The sequence below is a fragment of the Lactuca saligna genome, chromosome 5 (assembly GCF_052625555.1).
Source record: "Lactuca saligna cultivar CGN05327 chromosome 5, ASM5262555v1, whole genome shotgun sequence".
In the NCBI taxonomy this organism is placed as follows: domain Eukaryota; kingdom Viridiplantae; phylum Streptophyta; class Magnoliopsida; order Asterales; family Asteraceae; genus Lactuca; species Lactuca saligna.
Genome location: NC_136421.1, coordinates 264,115,180 through 264,137,245, shown reverse-complemented (window position 1 = coordinate 264,137,245; position 22,066 = coordinate 264,115,180). Strand labels below are relative to the sequence as shown.

Here is a 22,066-nt window from a genome sequence, read left to right as displayed (position 1 = left end):
ATGGTGAATTCGCAAATAATGCAGTAGCAATCTAATTCACATTTAATATGTAAATTCACAACCACAATTATTAAAAACTACAAAGCATGCATACTCTACTGTCTACTCACCGGTTATAAAGCATGACAAGCACATAACTTTCTTATCATGTCTGCTTCAAAAGAGAAATCCATATTAACCGGGCAAGATAATATGTGTAATTTAACTTTTAATTAAAAAAATAATCAAATCAAATCAATAATTAGTTGTATGTAATGTACATGAACAGTACATGTCCAGAACATCATGTCAACTCCAAGAGAACCAAATTTAGGCATGTAATTCCTCATTATCTCATATCTTCCGTGAGCAAACAACATTCATTCATTGTCATTGTCACCACCCACCATATCTATTTCTTTTCTTTAGAGATGAAATTAAAATAAATTAATTATTTTTAGCTTAGGAATTATAGGCATATCTTTTCTTTCCAATTTTGGCTGGAAACCAATTCCTATAAATGTAATTTCCATCTCTTCAGCAATAGTTTTTACCTGTAAGTAAAGTAACATCCACATGGATCATGCATGTGTAATATATATCACAAACTGACCATTAAAATTTACCATTACAAACCTGGTAAATATGTGAATTCACTTATGCACAATTTTAATGGAGAGTTTCAAGAGGAGCACCACTAAGCTCATACTAACCACCAGGTTCCAGAGATACACTTTGTTTTCCATGACATTAATTTTTTTAATTTAAAAAATAGAAATACAACACATAGAATCAAAGAGCAGCTTAGGTCTTGTTTGGGTTCTTTAAATATATGCAGTGATGATTATCTGTTTAAGCCCAATTATACTATCTCCTTCCATGACTTTCTCCCAGTCAAGTCTCTCAAAAATACCAATGTGGTCTAAAAGGGAGCAATTATTTCTCCATGGCTATATATCCTAAATTGAGCACCCAGATTGAACATAATTAAAACACACCAATAAATTCAAGAAATCACAGAAAAACACCACCACATCCAGTCTCTAACGACACCAAACGCGATAGACGAACCATGGAAAGGTGGAAAAGCACATAGGATCAAAACATACAAAAACCCTAACAATAGAATACAAAAAAAAAGCAAAAAAACAAATTTGGAATCAACGGTCTGAGCACAAACCTGAAGCACACCAAATCGAAGGAACGTGAAGATGAAAGTATGAAGATGTGAAATGAAACCAGAAGAAGGTTGCTAGGTAACGAAGATGTTGATCTCGTCGGAGGCCTGGGATTCTATTGGTGCATCAGCGGCCGAGAAGTAGAAGAGGGCAAAAAAGAGGCAACCAGATACTGAAATTGGAACAACCTTGATCTTGGAGGATAGATACCTCACTTCAAATATCAGATAGAAGTTACCATGAGTACAAATAAAACCCAAGTTCCATATTTGAAGAATCGTGTTACCTGAAAAATCGTGGAAGGAGGCGGACCCTGGAAATGACGTGAATCGATGCAGTAGTTGTTTACTGTCAATCGATGGCAGTAGGTGGTAAACTGAATGAAAGTCAGCTCAAATCCTTTTATCAACTAAGTATAGAATAGACTGGGATTCGGTGATGGATATCTCGAAGGGGAGATAAGGCGGCAGAGAATCTTCTCGCGTGGGAAAGAAACGGGGAGATTTACAGAATGGAGAGAAAAGGGAGAAGGGCGAAACATGTAGAATGTTCTTCTAACCTATATGCGGTGGAATAAAGAGAAACGAAGGAACCCAGTCTATCTAACCAATAGTATGGAAAAAGAAGCACGTGTAGACCAAGCCTATATTTATTGGAGTATACAGACGGGTGCAAGTGCAGAAAATATTTAATATATATTAAATAAATAAATAAATCTTGTGGACCAAAACCCAAAAAAAAAGTTTGGTACAATAGGAACAAAATACTGTCCCTAAAAAGGTCTTAGATTTAATATAGACAAAACTTCAAAAATGGTCCATGTGGTTTCCAAAAATATCAAGTTTATTCCCTAAGTTCAAAAAACCTTACAGATGGTCCCTGTGGTTTCAAAACTTTTAACAAATGGTCCTTCCGGCTCACTCCGTTAGCATTTCAGCACTAACTCATTTTTTAATAAAATATTGCATGGGTAATTTCATCATTTCAGTTGTAACCTTCTCTCTTTAATATGAAATGATTACATGTTGCTTGCACATCACTACCCATCCCTCTCCCAAGAAGATAACCAATTACAAGTTTAGTCATCGGGTTCATTCCCATCGTAGAAGCAAGAACAGAAATTAGGATTTAGGGTTTTAAGCTGCAGAAATTGCAATTGTGCTATCAATATGGTGTTTTCGAGAAAAATTTGTAACCGTGGAGGACTTAGGAAAAAGATACGGCACAATACTACAACAAAACTTGTTTTTTCTTTGTCTATTGTGTTGACATGAGGAAATCATTGATTTTACTCTTTTTTTTTGTGTTTACAGAAGGTTATGACAACTACTTCACATTGAAGATACACTACAGTGGTGTCTACACCAAAGCACATGGAAGGAAATACGTTGATGGTGTTGTAGCATATGTAGATGATGTTGACACTGATTTATTTTCAGTTCATGAGCTTGAAGACATGGTTCGAGAACTAGGGTACAAAATTGAGCAAACCCTTTACTACCATCTCTGTATCCCTGAATACCCTATGGACTATGGCTTAATGCCTTTAGTTAATGATCAAGATGTACTTAAAATGGTATCATATGTCCCTAAACACAGACTTATTAGGGTGTATATTGAAACTGGTCAGACAAGGGTAGCTAGTTATTACAAGTCTCCTTCTAAAGTTGTTATTAAGATTAGGAGCCTGATAGTGTGTCACCTGAAATGAGTAGAAAGAAACCTTGTAGATGAGAATCAGGATCATGTAGTAGAAAGCTTGATATAAACAAGTCTATGAACCCTGATTATGATCAGTCACAAGTGTTAGATGTTGATGAAGGCCATAATTACTCAAAGAGTATTCTACCATTTATAAGTTCATAAGGCAAACAAAGTCATGTCATTCAAAAGAAAGTGGTGAATCATGAAATTGAAACTCAAGAAGAAGTGATCACTAGTGTAGTTGAAACTGAAGAACCATTGGGAACTTACCATGTACAGGAACCAAGCTGCCAAGCTGATGATGGAGCTAATACTACAACAGTTGATGACTATGAACCATTTATAGAGGATTACTCACTTTATGTTGATTATGATGTTGAGTTTAATGTTGAAACTTCATTTGAAAAACAACCAAAAGTGGATTATCTAGAGGGCATGGTGAGTGATGATAGTGGAAAGGCTTTCTACTCTGAGAGTGGCCATGGTTCTGAGGATAGTAGAGATGATTCTGATGACAGTGAATACAATGTGGATGAGTCTGACATACAATTTGATGTAGATGTAGACATGAGTGAATTCCATAATGATGTTGATGTAGATGAACATGGAATCTTGAACAATCATTCAAAATATGAAGGGATTGACATGGTTGATGATGAGTTGGAAGTTATTGCCACTGATGATTATCAATTTGCAGGATTTCATGAAGATGATAGGAAGAGCCTGCTAAAAGAGTTGAGTAAGTCAAGTACATGCTCACATGGAGAGGTTCATGTTAAACCATTTCAGATTGGCCAGGTCTTCAAAACCAAGTTTGATGTTAAAAACTACATGAACTCACATGCTATAGCAATAAGGAGATCTTTATACCTAGCCAAAAATGTCAAAATTCGGATTAGGGTGAAATGTAAAGGTGTTGTAAGTAATCCTTCTACAAGAGTTGATGGTAGTGGGCCCTCAACTAGAAGTAGGGCAAAGTGCAAGGGTAAAGATGTAATTGCCAATAAAGGTACATGTCCATGGGAAGTCCAAATATCAAGGGCTAATGAAAATCAATATTAGTTGGTGAAAACAGTACAGGATGAGCATAAATGTTTGCAAACAAGGGCGGTTAAAGCTTGAACTTCCATATACATAGCAAACTTAATTGTTCAAAAAATACAGAGTAACCCTAAAATTCCAGTGAAAGCTTTACACGAAGAGTTGTGCAAGAAACTGGAGGTAGGAATGTCATTGCAAAAGGTTGCTAGGGCAAAGTCAATGGTTGAGCGTGTCATTAGTAGGGACTACCAAGTACAGTATGGATTTTTGAGGGATTATGTATTGGAGCTACTCAACATTAATCCTGGTACAACAGTTCGGATTGATGTGTATCCAGAAACCTCCCTATTTATTACCACAAGAACTTTTAGAAGAATATATGTCTGTTTAGGTGCATTGAAGTTAGTATTCAAATCTGGTTTAAGAGATTTTCTAGGTAGGATGGTACTTTCATGAAGGGCCCTTACCCTGGGCAAGTGTTAACTGTTGTAGGGTTGGACTCAAACAATGGCATATACCATGTAGCATATGCAGTGGTAGAGACAGAATCAACAAGTAGATGGACCTGGTTCTTGGAACTGTTAGGAGAAGATTTGGATCTGGGACCAAATTCAAACTTTACCTTCATTTCAGATAGACAAAAGGTGTGTATCACCTAACTTTTCTTATTACCTTTTCTAAATAAATTTGGTTAACTGATGTTGCATACATTGACTTTTGTTTAGGGAATAATACCAGCAATGGAGAAGGTATTCCCTAGTGCAGAACACAGGTTCTGTTTGAGGCATATCCAGGAAAACATGAAGAAACAATGGAAAGGAAAAGACTTAAGTGACCTGCTTTGGGAGTGTGGTAGAGCAACAACAGTCAATCATTTTAACAGAGCAATGGATGAGTTGAAGAAGATCAATGCAGAGGCTCATGCTTGGGTGTCTAAGATCCCAGCAAACACTTGGGCTAAATCTCACTTTAGTGGTAAGTTTCTAGAAATTTATTGAGAAATGTTAATCTTCCCTGTTGTGTGTTTACTATATGTGTAATTGTCTTCTCTTAATATCTATTATTCAGGAAGGGCACATACTGATTGTTTGTTGAATAACCTTTGTGAGGTATTCAATTCTAAGCTAGATGAAGGTAGGGATGAACCTATTATCACTTGCTTAGAGTATATTAGAGAGTATCTCATGAGGAGGTTATGTGTGGTGCAAAAGGAAATAGATAAGTGTGAAGGACTTCTAACCCCTACTGTAACTACACTGTTTGAAAAGATTAAGACTGATGCATCAAAGTATGTGGATAAATACAATGGGGCAGGAAAGCACCAAGTGACATGCACATGGCAAGACCAGTATGTGGTAAACTTGAATGATCAAAGTTGTAGTTGTTGGTTTTGGGAGATTACAGGTTTCCTATGTAAACATGTTGTTTGTGCTATATGGGACAAAATTGAAAATGGTGAAAATGCCCCACATGTTTATGAATGGGTCCATCCTTGCTATAGGTTATCAACATAGAAAGCCATGTATTTCAACAAAATTGATCCATTGAATGGACGTACAATGTGGCCTAAAAGTGACTGCCCATTCACTTTACTTCCACCAAAACATAAGATACATGTTTATATTTAAAGTACACCAAATATATAGTATATATGTGAACATGGAATGAATTCAATTTTAACTATAGTATATCAATATGTGTAGGTTGGGAGGCCTAAGAAGAAGAGAATGAGGGGTGTTGATGAGCCAAACAGCCAAGCTGGTAGATTAAGTAGGAAATATTTGACAGTCGCTTGTTCAAAGTGTCATAACAAAGGGCACAATTCCAGAACATGTAAAGGGCAGGGAGGCAGTGATGAAGTTGGAGGGGGCTGAAAACTATTTTTAGTGGTTATTAGGATGCTGGTGTTGTAGGTATTTAGAAACTTAAGTCATGTGTACTTGTTTGAAGATGTGTTAACAACTTGAAAACTTTGCATGTAATGCTTGTGTTGTAGGTCTTTTGAAAACTTTGCATCATGGTTGTGTTAAGAACTTTATAACTTTGAATGTAATGGTGTGTATGCACTTTTTGGTAATGAATTAATATGTTTAGTGTACTACCCTTCACAGATCAATTAATAACATTGTACATTTCAATTGCAAATGAAAACCATCTTCAAGATGCATTTACAATACACTTAACAATTGCATTTCAAAAAGATTCAAGAAATTGAACAATGAACTATAACAAACTACATTCCATTACCATTACCATTACCACTGTATTACACATTAATCTGATACATAAACCAAATACAACAACACCAATTCCAAAACCACCTACATAAACTGAAAGCAAAAAAACCCTTATCCGATTAAAATAAAAATAAAAAAACCCTGCAATGGTTACAAACCAAAAACCAAAACTCCATTACCATCCAAACCTTCACAAGATACTTAGAGATTAAAATAATACCAAAAAAACACCCATGAACAAAACAACATCAGCTGGTAGTTCCACAATTCTACAGTTACAAAAAACCCTCTCTTCCAATCGATTCATTGATCTTATCAAACCTGGAATCACCACTAATGCCCTAGCACACATAGGAAGATCAGACCATGGAATGAAACCACATCTTCTACAGTTCCAAAATTTTCTTCCAGGGTTACGATCCGTCCATGAAGTGATCTTCGTTGCTTCATTCCACATCTGCAAGTCACCATCTTTGAATCAGAAGCGATTGGATGTCGTGAAGGGTGCAACGGTCGAGCAACAGTGGAAATGAGGAGAGAAGACAACTGATAAGGTAAAGGGGAAACCAAAAATCGGACATGCAATTTCTTTTAAAGAGAGAAGGTTACAACTGAAATGATGAAATTATCCCTGCAATATTTTATTAAAAAATGAGTTAACAGTGAAATGCTAATGGAGTGAGCCGAAAGGACCATTTGTTAAAAGTTTTGAAACCACAGGGACCATCTGTGAGGTTTTTTAAACTTAGAGACTAAACTTAATATTTTTTAAAACCACAACGATCATTTTTGAAGTTTTATCTTTAATATATTATATAATATAATATGCACGTACGTTTACTCACACCCATTTTACTTTTGGATTTCCGTCTCGTGTTAACTTTATCTTAGGATATGATCATCCGATTTTTCAAATATTTTAATTTTCTCATAAATCTGTTGTCCAAGCTTCTCAAAATGATTATTCCTAGAAAAATATCATTCATTCCCCACATTCATTTTTCAAAAAAGAAATAAATTAAAAAATTTAAGAAAAGCATCTAATACTCCAAAGAGAATCGCATCTATAATAATGTTCATGCATAAGTGTGAATTTCCACATCAAAGTCGAAAGTTCAAACTCTCGTATGTTTAAAATATTATTAGTGTTTTGCGATTGACATTTTATATCATTTTATATGATTTTTAAGATGAGTTTATATGGACCGTATGAATTGTACATTTTATCATTTTTTTTAATATTCATACATGATTTTATTTTAATAAATGTAATGTTTAAACAAAGTTTTATCCGAACAACACATAATAAAAGAAAACCCTAAATATCACCTCTGAAAATAAAAGTTTTCACCAAGACCAGAAAGAAAAATGTCTTTGGTAATTCGATATAACAAATAATTAGAATATCATTAGAAGTATTTAAAAATTATGATGGTATGTCTTTTGAAACGATCTTTGGATTATAGAGAACTAAAGAAATACAAACCATGTAAGATGTTTTATAGGTTTTAAATATTTCGATTATATAAAGGGAAATCTGGCCGTTGGTTGTGACGTAGTGTGTATCCTAAGAGCTGGCCGCTGTTCCATGGTTTGAACAATAAGACTGAAATGTCACAAGCGTTGACTACTGACTTTACATCTACAATTTGCCAACAAACGCCACCACTAGACACCAAACTCGGATCCAAATTGATATACTTTTTTATTCTCTATATTTTGAGAAACGATTATTCCTTTTGCTTTTTGATTATACATTTTAAAAGCCGCAAGTTCTCTTTTGTTATTAAGATTTGTGAATTTGAGGAAAAAATGTCTTATATAGTTCATATTTGGTTTGTGACTAAATAGATTCTCAATTTGGTTTTAAGTTTGTTTGACATCTCTTTCTGGTTTTGATAAGAGGCTAAATATTGGTCTTTAACTCCTTTGATATATCTCTTATTCGGTTATATATAGGATTATATCTGACTTAATCAGATCTGATTTTTTTGACTCAATCAATATAACTATAAAAAAATTCGGTGTCCATGAGTTTTTTACTTTTTGATCTAGCTTAACTGAAGAAATTTACAGAATACGTTGAATAACCATAATCGGATTATCAATCTTTTTAGAAAGTGAACAATATTGAGTTTTGTTTTATTAAACTTTGTACCTTTTTCTATTCAAGTTATTTCTTAATATTTTCTTTCAAATAGACTTCATCAATAAAGATATGGATATCATTTTTCTACGGAAAAAAGAATATAGACCGATACTCCTTTTTTCAAACAAGATAGGTGTTTTGGACTTCTTTTCCTTGTTTTTTTATATCTTTTTGTAACTTTTTTGACCTCATTTGATATATTTTTCTCATTCAAACATTCAAATAGATATTACAATAAACACAAATCTTATGAACGTTTTTCATTCTAAAGGCATCTCCATCCTATTTAAAGGTGGGCATTGTTGGAAAATAATCCAATTATGTTCTCTGTATTATTATGTAGCTTAAAGTTTATATAATTATGACTTATATATTCTAGCATTTGTCTAAATGACTAATTAGACATTATATTTATGTCTTACATTCGATTAACATCGTTTTCCATCAAGTATGGTTGCATGTTGATCATCATTCAATTTATATGGAATTATATTGACTTGGTTGAAATTTTGTTATATGTGGCTATTAATTCTCAATATATGGTACTAGAGGCATGTTAAATTATAGTTTATTAAATCACTTAATTTATATGAAACTAGTTTATAACCCGTGAAACCATGGATACAAAAGTAATTAAATTTTAATAGTTAGAACACAAAATTATTAATCAATTATAATCGTTATTTTAAATAAATATGTGAAATTATATCACCTTATAATTTATATTAATTTTATTTTAATTTTTATTCCATTGTTATTAATTTATTGGAATTAAAGTGAAAATTTTAAAATTTGAAATAGAGAATTAAGATGTTTAATAGGGTGATATATAGCAAAAAAAGAATAAAATATATATTAATTAGGAGGCCTAATATGATGACACATTTTAAAGAAGATTAAAATTATTCTTTTATTAGAATAGGGATTGTATTGAGTTGTCTGAGAAATCGGTTCTACGCGGTCATTAATTCTCAACATATAATCATATGTTAATTTTCAATTTAATTCAATAATCAAGTTTATTCAATCATTCAATTTATATGAAATTGTATCGAGTTGTTTGAGAAATCGGTTCTATAATCATGTGATTTTTCAATATATTCAACAATTTCATGTTTAAGAACCATACTTTTGGTCCTTTTGGGGTTACAACAATATGGAGTAATTTTTATTAAATCACACCTAAATCGTGTTTTGGTTTAGTAAATAAATTGTTTCTTTTTATGGTGTTCACGACTATTTTTTTTCTTTGACGTACCATTCGTAATATAATTTCTCACTCCGCCATGTTGACGATGCCCTATATGAATATGGTGCCTTATATATTTTTTTAATAATTTTTTTTACTTGAGGTAGACCTGGCAAAACATGACAATGCACGAAAACCCGATACGAATCCGACACAAAATTAGTGGGTTAGGATCAGGATTTTGATACGTTTATGTAAACGGGTTGACACGACATGACACGATAATTAAACGAGTAAGGTTATGGTCAAGACTTTCAACTCGAGCATGACCCATTTAATCATATATTATTTATTATAAATTTCATATTTTTTTATAAATATATTATATGTTATAGATTTGTAGTGGATCAAACTCGAAAATTAAAAATAATATTCAAATTTTCAAAGAAATTTAATTTTATTCATCCTGACCACTTATCTCATTTGTTCCCTAACTTCAACTATTTTCATTTTGCCTTCTAATTTTTTTTTTTTTCATTCCATCTTCTAACTTTTCACTTTTTCATTTTTGCATCTATAACTCATACTTTCCAACCTTTAAAATGTTTCAAGAAGACATGACACAACATATTTACAAAGTCTAGACCTTAACCCGAAACCCAACACGAAAGATACGAAAATAAACGGTTTGACACGACACGACACGATAATTAAACGAGTCGGGTTAGGATCAAACCCTTTCAATCCGTTTAATGTCTTGATACGACATATTTGCCAAATCTAACATGAGGTCTTAAAGAGCAACCTTTCACGATGAAGTTGATGGGTAGAAAACTAGATTTCCAATTCTGCACATTTTATGGTTTTGTTTTATCCTGAATAAAGAAACTGATGCCTCGTAATTTTGTCATGATAACTACATGAAACGCACTTGGCTTTTCCGTCTCTTAAATTTGGAGTAAATTACGCGAATGGCCCCTATGGTTTTGAGTAATTTGTACATTTGGTCCTAATTTATTTTTTAATTCGGAAGGTCCTTATAATTTGTTTTTGTTGCGTGCTTAGTCATTGCCTTATATAAAAAAAAACTATTTTTTATAGATTTTTTAATTTATTTAAATAAACACACCATTAACCTCACTTCCACCTCACATTACCTTAACATACCTACTCCACCTTATTTAAATATATTTAAAAAATCAATGATAAAATAGTCTTTTTAAGTAAACGCGCAACAAAAACAAATTATAGGGATCTTCCAAGTTAAAAAAATAAATTAAAGATCAAACATATAAATTACTCCAAATCATAAGAACCAATCCTATAATTTTTTCTAAAATTTGAGATGTAAAAGTCAACATCATCAAAATTCTTTTAAAAGTTAATTTTGAAACTAAAATTTAAGTGTGTTGTTTTCATCCCCATTACTATAAAGTTACACGAATGGTCCCTATGATTTAGGGTAATTTGCACGTTTGGTTTTTAATTTATTTTTTTTAATTCGGAAAGTTCTTACTGTTTGTTTTTGTTACACGTTTGGTCCCTGTCTTACCTAAAAAGATTATTTTGTCATTGATTTTTTTCATTTATTTAAATAAACACACCTCCAACCCCACCCCATCACCTTACCTTACCTATCCCACAATTTTTTTATATTTAAATAATAGTCTTTTAGTTAAAATAGGGACCAAACATGCAACAAAAACAAATAGTAGAGACCTTCCGAATTAAAAATATAAGTTAGGGACCAAACGCGTAAATTACCCCAAACCATAGGGATCATTCGTGTAATTTACTCCATTTTTTTTACTAAGTTGTTAAATAGAGCGACTTAAATGACAACTTTAATGATTGAAAGATTGAAAAATATTAGATTTGGTATGGAATTTTGAGTGACAACATATTATGAAATATTATATTCAATGAACCAAATGATTAAGTGTTTAATAGTATATATGAATTACTAGCATAACATGAATAAGTGTTATACCTCGGCCAAAGTGGGATGTATGATATTTATGTAGCATAGTTTAATGATTAAGTATGTACTTAAACATGAATAAGTGTTACACTTCGGCCAAAGTGGGATGTATGATATTTATGTAGCATAGTTTAATGATTAAGTATGTACTTGTGTTTGATTACTCGTCATAATCATTAATCTACGAATTTAAAGTGTTAGTTGTTGGGGTATGAAGCCTTGTCCAATATAGAGCACTTAGATCACAATGGAGCATTTGGTGTTCATGGAGCATTTAACAAAGGAATTGATCTTCTGAGAAAGGAATAGATCATCTCACAAAGGAAATGATCAAGTTCCAAAATAACTGATCATGTAGAAAGAGATTTGGAGCACCTGGAAGAGGTTTGGAGTACTTGGGAGTGATATGGAGCAACAATAGGACCTTGTTGCTCCATCTGTTGAAGGATTGGACTAAGAAGGATGTTGTTGCGCCAAGGGCACTCATTCATGCGCCAAATCTACTCCATATGGTGCCATGGGGTATCTCTTTTGCGCCATGAGGTAGTCATGTTGCTCCATGGAGTATGTTATTGCACCAAGCATGGCATTGTTGCGTCATGCATAATCTTGTTGTGCCAAGATGGTGATGTTGCTCCAACCTAGAAGTTCTTGTACCACACTTGAAGCCACTTGTGCCATCCATACTCCTATTACGCTATGATGGCGCAAGATGGACCATCTTGGTCCTTGATGAGCTAAGTATGCTATGAAGTCCTCTATGATGCTCAATATGGAAGAATGTTCCAAAAGATGTTGCATGACAGAATATGATTAGTTGTCACCATTCATAGGCTTATGGGCCAATGAGCTTGGCCTATTCGGGTTTTATCTTTGATCCCTCAAGCATAAATAGGCTCATACCCCATCACTTTAAATTGCTAGATTTCTGTGAGAGTTCAAAGTAAGATACAATTTTGAATGTTTGTAATAGTTCCAGAAAGTTAATAAAATCCTCTCTCTCTCTCTCACTCTCTCTCTCACATTGGCCCATGGACATAAGTCACCTTGACCGAACCACGCTAAATATTGTATTCTTTTGATTTACATTTTTCAGAAGTTTTTGTTAGGTCACCGAAGTTTGTTTTTTTTTCATATTTTTCTGAAGTGCTTAACGTGTTTTATTGTCACCCAACAAACTGGTATCAGAGCTATGGCTGAAGACCGAGTTTAGATCGACAAGTTCATTAGAAAAGATTTCGGTTTTTGGGAGATGCAAATTGAAGACTATCTCTATAACCTCTCATTTTTCACAATCAAAAAATTTCATTTTTATTAAGGTAAAAACTTCCCAATTTATAAATCTATTATTAGGATAACCGTTTATTCCAAATTACATTTATTAAAGAAATCAGAGTATCATAGAAAACTCGGAATCCATAATGTTGCTAATGAGTGTGTACAATCCCACCTTTGCTTTCCCGCAATCACCAATGATACATGAAACCATAAACAACTGCATAAACATAAATCTTAGTGGGTTTCCCTAAAATACCCCACATGATAAACATACAAGCATGCATCGAGTCCACTCAGCCATCGGGCTGGAATACCCAGGGTTTGTTGGCCTACCGCCCCAACCTAACCGCTCTACTAGAGCCGCCGTGCCTTCGGCTTACAGCCGACCTACACCGGGTATATAGGCCTACATCACAAAGCAGGACCGCCTCGACACACCACCACCATATATCGACAAATAAACAAACAAGGATCAAGCAGGCACATAATACAGGAAAACAACAATTATACAACTTACTCCAATCTATCAGTCCTCTCACAGCACACAGTCCCATGAAATGTGTAACCATAAGTGTTGAGATAGCCACCCGAACGGATGACCCTACTCTAGAGCCATAACCAAATAAGGAACATGCAAGAAAGCTTAGACCAAGAGTTATCAGGCTATCTTACATAACCACAAACAATCCCTAATACACTCCACCAGATGATAACCAGTAAGTACAAATAACATACATATCCAAAAGTGCACTATAGCATAACAACATGCTACATACCAGGATATCAATCTAACAGATCACTAAAGTATAACAACATACTCGATACCGGGGTACAGATCTAGCATATCGCTATATCAAACGACATATTAAGTAACAATAATTCAAGAAATTCACGACCGTATATAATTAGAGGTGAGATAGACACCCGGACAGGTGATCCTACCCTAAAACCACAACCAAAAAAGGAACATGTAAGTGAGCCTAGATCAAGAGTCCTTATTCTATCCTACCTGATTATATACAGTCTCAAGGCATCCCTCTGCTAATAGATAACCAAAAACTAGTGGGTTGGCATTGGTGCCTTCAATCCATGCCACAATGAGGCAAAACTCACCTCTATTGATGATAACTGAAGCAGCACTCGATCCGTGGCAAACACTACTCCTCACACTAAACTAAAACCAGAAACAAACCCAATCAATACTTAGGGTTTAACCTAAACCCATGGTCAAGTCCATTCTTCATCATGATGAGAGAAAAAGTCCATTTTTCCCTTTATAAAGAAGCCTAACTAAACTAATCCCAAAACCCCTAATGGCCCAAGGCCCAAAATTGATCCATTAGGCTTTCTGCTGAGAATGCTTGGCTTCCATCATAGAACGTCTGACGTTTAAACTCCTAGCGTTCTATGCCAAACGCCTGGCGTCTGAACGTTGGGCATCCCCATGCAAACGCTTGGCGTTTGCTTGCTGATTACCAACTTCTAAACCAATGTCTTAATGGCTTAAGATCTCATGTCCAAACTTCAGATCCAATCATAATGAACGTCTAAAGCCATAATGTTGCAAACTTTATGGCCATGTATGGCTACATTGATCCCAACACCAAGATCATAATTCCAGATCAACTATAAGGCTCCAAAACTCTTGCATGGAAGATTATGAAGACCCAAGATTGAATTTTTATGATCCTAGACTCACTATTATGCTTGAAAGGATAGTCCAAACCTCTAGAACATTCTAAAATCACAAAGATCAATTCTTTGGGACCAAAAGGAACATAAACTAGCCCTAAATCAAGATCTAACAAATGAGACATCAAGATCAGAACTTTATACCTCAAAAGGATGCTACAATATGTCAAGAGTCCGGATCGACAAACTAGAGAGCAACCACAATACTCCAAAAATCTTCCTTCTCTTATCAAGAACACTAAATGGTACCAAAAAGATGAACAAAGGATTCAAACTCTCATACACACTTAGAGTTTTCAAAATGAGGATGAATGCTAAAGTGGTGAAGAGTTTTGAGGCCATAATGTTCATTAAATAGGGTGCTACGCTAAAATTAGGTTTTGGTATCTGCGTGCAAACGCCTAGCACCCATCATAGAATGTCTGGCATTCTATCCCAAGCGTCTAGCGTCCGAACGATGGGCTTCCCCATGTAAACGCATGGCATTTAGACCAAAGACCTCATCATCAGGATGTTACAATTCTCCCCCACTTGACTTAGACTTTGTCCTTGAAGTCTGCTACAGTGAATAGCTTGGGGTAATGATCCCTCATTTCAGCCTCTGGCTCCCAGGTCTACTCTGAGCCTCTCCAATGCTGCCATTGAAACTTTACCAAAGGTATCTCCTTGTTGCGTAGGACCTTCATCTTTCTTTCCAAAATAGCTACCATCATCTCAGTATAATTCAAGCGCTCATCGACCTGAATATCATCTAAAGGAACCACTATCTCGTTGTCCAACACACATTTCCACAACTGAGAGACACAAAAAGTATTATGGATCTGACTGAGCTCACTCAGCAAATCCCACTGATAAGCCACCCTGCTTACCCTAGCTATCATACGGAAAGGTCCAATATACCAGGGACCAAATTTCCACCTCTTGCTGAAGCGTATCACAACTTTCCAAGGTGATACCTTCAGTAATACCATATCGTTGACTTGAAACTCCAACTCTGATCGGCGTTGGTCGACATAGCTCTTCTGCTAACTTTGAGCGGTCTGCAGTCCCTTACTGATCTTCTGAATAAGTTTCATGGTCTGAAGGACTACTTCGAACCTTCCCAAGACCCTATGACCAACTAGTTAATCGCTAAGCCTTAAGATTCCTTTTGATGTACTACCAATGTTGTCATGCCAACCTCGCACATAGGTGCACCATCACAACGATAACCAATCGGTCATATACTAAACTAGGCCACGCTCTTATTTGGTTTCGATAACCCTTTTTAACTATCTATTGAATCTACTCAGGTTTAACCTTGATCCACTAACCAACAATGGCACTAAGGCCTAACCCCGATCTACTATCCAACAACAGCACTCGGGCCTACTCCCAATCCTCTAACCAACAACAACACTCGGGTGTATAAAATTAACAAATCCTATCGGGTCTTCGGGTCGTGACTCGATCCTCTAAGCCCCAATCAGACAAGAATAAGCAAGGAAACCCTCATCGCATCACTGAACCTAGGTCCTTAATACCCTAGAGTTTTAAGCATAAGCACACCATACTTAAGATGCCCTAACTAAAACTAATACGGCTAGGTGGGAAGTCCAACAACTAGAAATGACTTTAATGTGAAATCAAAGAATCCAATAATTACACTGAAGTCTTGAACCTGGCGAATTTCAACTGAAAACAAAATCTTGGAACAAGGTTTTCCTGCTACAATGTACCACCCTCCCCCACTTAAGATATACTAAGTCTAATGACCTTCAAATTCTTAGATGATCATATTATCTTGAACCCCATTACTTGATTCAAACCACTGATATCAAATTACACACAAGAATTTGAATCCACACAACATTCATAAGTCCTAAGATACATATGCAAGATGATGATAAGGATAATTAATCCATTCATACAAGAAATTAAATTAAATAAGGCCAACTAGGTTACTTCCATTTACTTGATCATCTGAGTTACAACTTAACTTTGAAACTTAACAAAAAAATTACAGATAGCCACGACTACTACCACAATTGCTAACAAGAAATTGCCAGCTCAACTCTCAGTACTTGGGAATTCGGTCATCCCATGACAACCGTCGGCAACTGCCAAGCTAAAGGTGTAGGAGCCAGCACCTCACCGAAATGAGAAAAGGACAACAAACTATAATTTACCCTTCCTGGATGCATTGAAAACAAACCGGGGCACTCCGCTTATAGTCTCTTCTAAAATGACCATCCTCGCCACACATGTGGCATACAAAAGATCGAAACTTCCCTCCATCTGATCCCGAACACTGACTGGAGGACTTGAACTGCTTCGCTGAAGGTTGGGACATATCTGGGGCCTGACGTTGCTCCCTTGTCTGCGTCTCTATCTTAATCTCTCACCTTCTTGCAGCATCCTGAAGCTCAGCGAGAGATTCATAGCGTCGAATGGATACAAACTGCTGAATATCTATCTTGAGCATGCCTAAATACCGAGTCATCTGAGGTTTCTCAGAAGCATCAAAATCAGGGAAAAAGACAGCTCTCTTTGTAAACATCTTGGTGATGTCCGTTACTAACTCAATCCCCTGCCTCAGATCCAAATATTCCTAGGCCATTCCCTCCCACTCCACCAATGGTAAATATCTCGAACGGAACATCTCAGAGAACCTCTCACATGAGACTGTAGCCCGCTGTTCTGGGGTGTATGAACTAGTAACTAGCCTCCACCAATCCTTCTCTACATATCGAAGAAGGTTCAGAGCGTACTTGACCTTTTGGTCAGATGAGTAAGACCAAGTAAATATACATCCCTCAACATCTAACAGCCACCTCATGGTGATGATCGAATCCTGAAACCCATCAAACACTGGAGGCATCGTATTGTCGAAGTTTTGGTACTGGAAAGCTCTTCTAGCGCCAAACCCGACATCAATAATGTTTGTGGTGGTTGCAGCAGCATCAATCTTAGAAAAGGCGGCGTATCGCTCATCAAATTACACTATCATAGAGGTCTTAATAGACCCATACATCTCTTCTAACTGTGCCCAGAAGAGGGAAACAACTTCCTTCTAAATGATCTCCATAACCCAGTCCTCAGTCAATGATGGCCTATCCTAGCTACCCGCTCTTGATCCTGATCTGGATCTTGCCTCAAATCGTCTCGTAATCTCCATACTAAAAATAAAGTAGGGAGATATCGGATAACACACATATAACATCATGGGGACTAATTCCCAACAAAACGCTAGGGGTTGTGACTTCCTTACTACACGTACAGGTCTTATGCTTCCAATAGTACGGGCCCATACTAGCTTTTAAACCTACCCGTATTTTTCTCAGGGATCATCACAACAACCCTAACAATACTCACTAGAATACGAATATACTATATCCTCACTTCCTAGAGGAAGGCTATACATTACGCACTGGTTGGTTGACCCCACACAAATTATCCATGAAACATCCACCAACCATGCAACACTCGTGTATGCTAATCATACATAAAGTTGTACCCTATAGATAGTCGGATACCTGATTCTACCCTAAGCCCTTCATCAAACATGAATAGGAAATAAGGCTAAACCAAACATTCTCAAGCTATTTGATTTGTGATAGAGATTGATTTGCAAATATGTAGGGGGGATATATGTTTGTTGGGCGGATTGAGGCTAAAACACTTGATAATGTGTATATGGAAAAGTGGTTGCATTAGTATGTATGGTTGGACATTTTGTTATGTTTGCATGGAATTTTTCACTAAATGATGTTATAGGATGGATGATATGACTTTCATGGTTAATCCTTTATGCCTAGAAGGTGATTTGGATGTCTTTTGGACATGTTTGGTTATTTTGTGCTTAAACTACTTTTGTTTCCACAGTAATTGATGTTGTTTGTGGATGAATGGGTATGTTGTGTTAATTGAGACTGCATTATTATTGGCAGAGTAATACTTGGTGATGGCGTTGATTATGGGGGTGAAAGTGGGGATTAGATTGATTGAGCTGGATGGTGAATCAGATTAGGGTCATGAGGTTTATTGATTATATTGCACGATTGTTTCAGATGGTACCAATGAAGCTTGGTAACTTCCTGGAAGATCATTGGTTCTTTGATGACCTCCCCTAGGATGGTTAGTGATGGAATTTGTGACATCCCCAAATGCACGGTTATTTTAAAATTTTTATTTATGCTTATTTAAAAATCAGAGTATCCATTTTAAAGAATAATATTGCGGAATTTGTTCCCAGAAAACATAATAAATACATTATCAAAGTATTTCCAAATAAATGTAATTTGTTTATATTAAAACATTGGGATGTCATCATCAATACAGGAACATAAGCATAAACATACCTTACTTTCATTTACACTAATGATTTACATATCCGTTAATCTCTCATTGTAATGTAGCTTCGTATCGACACATGTGATACAAATAAACTGGGTGGGTCAGGTTAAGAAACCTGGTGAGTACATAGGGTTTCAACCCACAATAATATAATTATTATGTTTAATCACCAAACAATTAACCCAACTTCTCATCCCATTATCTTCTTTATTCTTAAGGATCTACCCTAAGAATCATTGATTCTTCATTCATTCATTCCTAAGGATTGTCCTAAGGAATAGGCAAGAATTCCATCGTTGTCAGTGTTTATCCAACAGGCACTAAGTCCATGGTTGCCGATGTTATCTATTAGGCACTAAATCCTAGTTGTCAATATTTATCTATAGGGAACTAAATCCATAGCTGCCAACGTTCATTTTTAGGGCACTAAGTCCATAGATCCAAGGGTTTTTAGAGTACATCTGGTGAACACATCGTTCACAAACACCTACAGGTTGCGAGCCTACTAGCGTTTCACGGGACTGTCTAGAATAACCCGTGGTTCTCATCTATACTCTACTATACGACATCATCGTTAAATTCAAGGCTTCTCAACACCTTTCACCTCTCATCATCTATATCATATTTCATCTCTCATCATTCATCTACCCATCTTTACCCAATATATTTATAGGTATAAAAATACATATACAATTTAAATCACGTAAAACATTATAAATCGTTCATTTAGCATAGATATCAGGAACAAAGATAATAAGCACATATAGCATGTATTAATATTAAATACTTTATACCGATGTGTAAGATGAAAGTAACTATGCAGTCATTTGTTAAAGTGATGACTCAAAATTTGGACAGCATTTCACTTCTAATAATTTTATTTTCCTTGGACAAAACCTAGTATCATTATTACTAGCTTTTAGTCTAATATCTATTGCGACTAATTATTAGTCTAGATTTATCATTAAATCAAAGTCTACTTCATGATCTATCAAGTAAGGATCTGCCACGCTGGACAGCTGGGAGGCAAGACCATTTTGGCATATAGCTTTTCTGAAATCCAAATAAAACAAGCCCAACATGACCATTCTTGACACCTCTTCTGTAAGTAGATGAATCAATATATTGACTTTGAATCACTGATAAATCTTGTTTATAGGTCCATAATATCGATAATGAACTTAAACATAAGTTACATTTAAAGTAGGGTAAACATAACTCACTTAGAAGTGGGTTTAACGAGGAATCGGGTCCTGTACGGGCAGAACTTCTGAGCTGAAAAATCTTCTTCTTGGAGCCTTCTGGTGCTTAGAGACTCTCCTTTAAGAATTAAGAAGTGTTGGGGAAAGGGGAAGAGGGTTTGGGGTTATTTGGGAGAGAAGTGTGATAAAGATGTGAAGAAAATAAGGAAAAAGCTTCATACTTATAGGTTGGAGGATCAGGTTATGTTGGGCGTAACTTTGATGTATGCTAAGCATAATTGGTATGTGGAGCGTACTAGGTGCCATGCGGGGCGTATGTGGCCACGTGTCAAGATCCGGTGGCACGGCGTGGGGAGAAAGCAACGATCACGATTTTTCCATGTGTCACCCCGCATCTTGACCCCAAAAACAACTATCTTCAAAATACTGTAACTTTCGCATACGAGCTCCATTTTTGACGTTTTTTATATCCATGCATAGGTAGCGACGTGATCTAGAAATTTTTTTAGACTGTGTCGACTAGTTTTGAGTTTATTTTTGAAGTTATATTTTAACAGGCTTAGACAGTTAAAGTCCGTCAAAAATTCATAACTTTGTCATCCGACATCCGTTTTTGTCTGTCTTTGTACCATTGATCTCCTATTAATGAGTTATTCAATTCTCATTCAGGTTGTGTCAGCAAAAAATTGATCGATCTAAATTCGATTTCCGGGTTGTGCATTGGTATGCTAAATCTTAGAAAAATCATAACTTCCTCATACGAAGTCAGATTTGGACGTTCTCTATATTCATGTTCTTGTTTTAATATATACAAAGAATTTCGGTTAGATCTCTAAGGCTAAAAATTATTTTATCAAAAATTCACTTTTTCCGTTACGCGGCGTCGTGTCGGTTTAGTCATAAAACTTCGACAGGTCATAACTTCTTCATTATAAGTCGGATTTCAGTGTTCTTTATATGAACGGAATCCTTATGAAATATGCTATAAATTTGTTAAGATTATTTACTCTAAGTAATATTCTTTCAAAAATTCGTTTTTTATGTGTATTGCCTCTAAATTGACTACCCCGAATCTGCGGGCGTTAAAATTATCTCCCCCTTTGGATGATTACATCTTGTGATCATCAAAGAAACAAGGCTGATACAATGACTCCATATATTATCCTTTCATACTAGGTAATACTCGTAAGTCCTTTGTCCTGACAAATGAGTATCTAACTTGTGGACTTCTAACTATTGACAATGCTCAATCTTGCACCCGCTCTTCATACTATGTTGGACTTTCAATCGTAACCTTCAAGTTACAAACCTAATCTTTATTGGAGACTCCTGCTCCTTCTTAAATAGACTTAACTTAAGATAATTTTATTACTTTGATTATCATAACCGACCGATGGGTCATGTTCTAATGACCTCTCATCGTATGATGCAATGCTTAGAATCAAGTCTTTTTTATTAAGATTCTAGAATGGAATATACCTTTCTTCATGTTCTAATGTGATATAATCACATTCTAGCATGTAGCACTTCTAGCTACAAGTTTCCTACTTTAATGGCGAAAGTGATACTTCTATCTATCGCTTCGATTATCTTTCACTTCAATCTTTTGGATTAAGTCAGATGCTACATCGAACTTGGTTCTTTGAACCACATAACATACTCATATTATTCGGACTCGGTTTGATATTACCACTAGGTTTGGAATAACAATCATCTTCTTATTCATTAATGAGTCGATGGTAACGACAGACATGAACAAACATAATCAATTACTAGCACCTTGGTAACATTCTGACTTTCCCTTATCCAAGTGTGAGTCCTGTGCTTCTGGTAGTATAGGCCTCTACTACCTTTCACACCTACTCATACTTGTCCCAAGTATTGCCTCATAGTTCTCCAAGCCACCATACAAGCATTTCACATAGTCATTTAACACATCAGATAACATAACTAAGGTTTATATTATTTCTTGATAGGTATTCAAGTTCACCCTACATTATGCCTCTTATATTAGGCAAAATCACATGATACTATCTACATGGATACTTTATAGATCCTTTCTCTTAATCCCTTGGATCATCTGGAATGCTCTTGCCTTTGG

At 35.5% G+C, this 22,066-nt stretch overlaps 1 pseudogene; it reads right to left on the bottom strand.

Annotated features, from left to right (window-relative positions):
- The window catches only part of LOC145046617 (glutamate--cysteine ligase, chloroplastic-like), a 3,522-nt pseudogene extending 1,264 nt beyond the window's left edge, over positions 1-2,258 (bottom strand).
- Between the last annotated feature and the right edge of the window lie 19,808 nt (positions 2,259-22,066).